Raw genomic sequence first — 4,553 nt, 5'->3', positions numbered from 1 at the left:
GGGGGGGCCCCGGGGGGGGGGGGGGGGGAGAAGTCGCCTGCTCGGCTAAGATCCGGAGGAGGCGGCGGAGGCGGTGCCAGGGGAGAAATAATCCAAGAGCTGTGCCGATTTAGGCTGAAAATGCTCCCAGCCGCGGGTGTGCACGTGGAGCGCAGAGATGGGGGATGCACGTGGATGCCCTGAGCACCTACCGGCCTCCTTCTCGTTGCCCACTGGAACTCACATCTGCATGAGCCCACCTTTCCATCCTTACCCTCCCTCTAGGTCTTAGGGTTGGGCTGGTGAAAAGAAGGCACAGCTGTCCCTCACCCCACAACCCCATCTGAGGCCCTGGGCCCCATCCCGTGGAAACCACCACATCTCGGCCCAAGGGTTGAGGACTGGAGGAGTTCACAGTGGGAGACTGGAACCTCCCTCCCAATTAGGGAGTGACTCAAACAAGGGCACCTCCACCTGGCTCTGGACCTGGCCAGATAATGACCAAGGGCCTGTTCGAGTCCGTACGGTAGTGTTGCTGCTGCTGCTGCTGCTGTCTCCAACCAGGGTGGATCCATAGACCTGATCAGTTTCCTGCCAGGAGGGGAAGGGGCAGCTGCCAGGCTACTTGGGGCTGCCTCTCCCATTAGGGGAACTAGTTTGGGGAAGAGAGGCTTTTGAAAAGTATGGCCAAGTTTAGCGAGGGATGGTGGCACTCACCTCTAATCCCAGCAGTCAGGGAAGCTGAGGCAGGAAGATCACAAGTTTGAGGCTAACCTGAGCAACTGTTTGACTTAGAAAGACCTTGTCTCAAAATACATTTAAAAAAAAAAAAAAGCCTGGGGCCGGGGATTTAGCTCAGTGGCATTGCACCTGCCTTGCAAGTCCAAGGACCTGAGTTCAATACCTGGTATAAACAAAACAAAACAAAACAAAACAAAATGCCCTATAGTTCAGTGTAAAGCCCAGTGTACATAATTCTCAGCCCTAGCCCTGCTGTGTTATAGACAGTTTGGAGTAGAATTCTGAAGCAGTCCTATACTACGATAGTCTGTGAAAGCACTCAGGGTCCCTGGGCCGACCCCAGGGAAGAGACAGTGGTCACTACTCTTCTTGTCCCCATCAGCCCCAGCCAGAGCCAGGTCAGGATACCCCTGGGGAGAGCTAACTGCACCTCTGCACTCTACCTAGAGGACTCATTGTGAGGCCTGAAGACACCATGGGCCCTGGGGACTTCTGGGAGAACTAAGCCCTTGGCTGTTTCTAGGCCACCATCCACCGAGAGCCACACTGAGCCTACAAGAGAAACTAAGTTGGTCTCGGATCCCTTTCTACCTGGGCACAATCTGGTCCCTGCTTCCTCCAGGGCTTCCTCTCCTTCAGCTAGTGCCTACTTCTCTATTCAGTGCTGAATGAGCACCGTCCTGCTTCCCCACCAGGACCCCATCCTGTATGTGAGAAGGCATTTCCAGGGTCTCACTCCTCACCTAGGTTGTCATCACTGTCTACCTTTTCCCCTGGCCTGGGGACTCGCTGAGCACAGGCAGCACCATGGATGTGGGGCCTCTGAGTGTTGCCGGATGGATGAACAAAATGTACAAATGAATGAGTGAGAAGAAGGTAGCCCACTGCAGAAAGGGACGCAGCTGCCAGAGGCCTGAGAGGCTTGAGCGTGGAGTGGTCCCATTTAAGAGGCTGGCAGTCAGGGAGGTACAGCGGAAGAACTCATTCCCAGTTGTGACAATGGTCAGTGTTCACAAGGGAGGGGTTGGTACCAGAGTCACTGGGAAGACTCCCAAGACCACTGGGCTTAAGTTAGGCCTTGGAATACTCAGACCCCAAGGGGAGAAGACACCTGTGTCTATTTTTCTGGTAAGTCCCATTTCTGGAGCGGCAGGGCGAAGAAGGGTGGCTCTCCACTTCCCATAGTCTGGCCTGACTCTAGGGAAGGAAACAGGAACTTGTGGGGAGGGAGGCACAGGAGAGGTCCTGCCCTCCACACACTGCCCAACCAGGGTGGGAAAAGCAGGACTCAGGGAGTGAGTTTCCAGAAGTTGCACAAAAATCTGTTTGCCCCAAGATCTCCAGGCTGTTTGATTCCTGTGCCCCTGGCACATGTACATCTGTAGACCTTTTCTCTGTCCTCTTCTGCTTCTGGGATCCGGGGTAATATTATTTCTGACCAGGGCCTCACCTGGCAGGGTCCCTGCCATAATGTTGCTCTCCTTTCAAAGGGTGCACACTACCTGCCCGCTACCATCCCCATCTCTGATGCCCTAATCTTTTTTTTTTTTCTTTTTTTTGACAAGGTCATGCTACGTAGCTCAGGCTGGCCTCGAACTCTCAGCAATCCTCTTGCCTGAACCTCCTGAGTACTGGGATTACAGGCAGGTGCCACCAAGCCTGTCCTGATACCCTAATCTTTGTGATCATTACGCTTGTGTTGGCTGCTGGATGGCTTGGCCTCTATAGAACCTTCACTGACCATCTTCTCCTGCCGGTTGAGGACCTTGGAGATGCGCAAGGCATGGGTAACCAGAAATCTGTACATCAGGCTCAGTCTGCGGTGGCAGCCCCAGGGACTGAGGTGACAACGGGGTAGATGGAGTTGGGGGCGAAGTGCAGGCTGACACGTTCTGTGACAGCCCTGTGACTCAGGCACATTCATATCCCTGCCACTTTGCACATGTCAAACACAGAGCTTCCCTCCCGCCCCCAGGTGCGGTTGCTTAGGGCATGCACAGGGGCTTTGGGATGGGGAAGCCCTTGTCCCAGGGGCACACAGGCCTCCAGAGAGACTCAAATTGATGCCCCAGCAGATTGGAACACTGTGCCCCAACTCAGAGCAGCTCAGCTAAGCAGGACTTGGTAGTGGGAACTGGCTTATCTTGGCACCCATCACTGGAAAACATAGCCCTCAAGCCTAGATGAGGCTCCTAGTGCCTACTGCTTTGAGCAGCTATCAAGTGAAATAACGTGGCCCTCCTGCACCCTCTGCAGCCAGAGTGGCCGTTGGCTCTTACCGGACCATGAGTCACTCTCACCAGGCCCCTGCACCTGCCTTGGAGGCACAGCAAGGAGTGCCCACAGCTGAGAAGACAGGGTCTGCAGGCAGCTGAGCAGGACCAGCCAAGGAGTCCCTTCCTCCATCTCAAGGGAATGTACCTGCTTTTCAGCAGTACAGGGCTCTCTGAACTCAGGTACCTCCCACCTAGGGGAACTTATTCTCTCATCAGTGGGCCTCAGAAAAAATAGTACAGGTGCCCCCAAAGTGGATGTGGGCTATCCTGTGTACATGCCCAGTGATGGAGATGCTGAACTTATAGGCTGGCTCCAAGGTGACGTTAGGTACTGGAGGTGGCAGGACTGGGTGCAGCAGAATCTTGGAGTCCCTATGCACCACCCATGTTTATAGGAGCCTTGAATTTCCCTTCCCTCCAGATTGCTCCTCATCCAGCTGTGTGGCCCCCTCTGGCTCTATCAGGCCCCTGCCCTGGCACAGGGACACCTCAAACCCTTCAGTTCCCTGCTCAGCCAGCCCAAGCCTTCGGCTCTGAGGCTGCCGTCCAGCACCTCATCAAAGAGGTGCGCTGGGAGAGACAATCTGTGCCCTGTGGGGCACTAGGGAGGCCCGAGCTGACCCTGGTCAATGGGTCTTGGACCATGGGTAAGTAGGTATGGAAGAGGTACCCAAGAGAGGGAGGCAGGTGAGGTAGCATCTGCTACCTGCTCCCCTGCTGAGGTCAGACTGCCTGCTCAGGCCAGGACGGGCTGCAGGCTGGGGAGCAAAGGCTCCAACCATCACAACCTTCTCTTGGGACGATGGGTGAGGGACCCTCCCCCTCCCCCAAACTCCCCGGAAGACCCAAGCTTTCTGCCCTGCGGGCCTCAGAGTGCCCACTCCCCAGTCTGAGGGCCCAGGCTCTCCTCCAGAACCAAGACCAGCCACAGCCTACTCCTTCTGCCTCCCTCTGTGGGTGGCTGCTTTATACAGGCACATGTCCAGAAGGTGTTCAGAGGAGGGCCAGCCCCCTGGCCGCTTACCCATATGGCTCCCCTTGGACTTTAGATGCACCTAACACCTGTCACGTAGACCCAGGGGCTCGAGGTTTGGGGTCCAGGTTAGAGCCTAGCCAGGCAGGGTGGGGCCCGGGGGCCTGCAATTCTGCATCCTCTTGGAGGCTCTGGCTCCGGTGGCACTGACCCATAGCCCTGACCGTGCTGCATGTGAGAAGTGGGCCTCGCTGGGGCAAGTCACTGGGGCGATGGGCTCTGGAAGGCTTGGCAGGGCTGCAGGCCCGGCGGCCACAGGGTGAAGAGGGGAAGGGGCTGCTGTTATGTAAGCCTTCCCCTGGAGATGGCGGTGCTGTCCCAAGCCCCCTCCCCGCCTCCTCACTGTGGCCGCGGCAGTAGCATGGCCTGGCCCCCTCCCCTCTCCACCCCTCAGCCTGGCGGTGCGCGCACACCTTACCTCGGCCTAGGCTCCTGGTTCATGCCACGCCGCCTGCCGGGCTACCTCGCGTCATGGGGAGCTCAGCATGGGCGCCGGTAAGTGTGGAGGCGGCCGAGGTGCTGGA

General features: G+C 57.0%; 1 protein-coding gene across 1 annotated transcript in view; it reads right to left on the bottom strand.

The window, feature by feature from the left end:
* Fbxl16 (F-box and leucine rich repeat protein 16) overlaps window positions 1–4,547 on the bottom strand; it is a 12,305-nt gene extending 7,758 nt beyond the window's left edge. Inside the window, exon 1 of the mRNA XM_033758461.1 lies at window positions 4,448–4,547. The gene's annotated coding sequence lies outside the window, so the exon portion shown is untranslated. The remainder of the gene's footprint in view (window positions 1–4,447) is intronic.
* Between the last annotated feature and the right edge of the window lie 6 nt (window positions 4,548–4,553).

The sequence above is a fragment of the Fukomys damarensis genome, unplaced genomic scaffold (genome assembly GCF_012274545.1).
Source record: "Fukomys damarensis isolate Sample0158 unplaced genomic scaffold, DMR_v1.0_HiC HiC_scaffold_34, whole genome shotgun sequence".
NCBI lineage: Eukaryota > Metazoa > Chordata > Mammalia > Rodentia > Bathyergidae > Fukomys > Fukomys damarensis.
The sequence above is the reverse complement of the archived record's forward strand: the minus strand, read 5'-3'. Positions and strand labels throughout refer to the sequence as shown.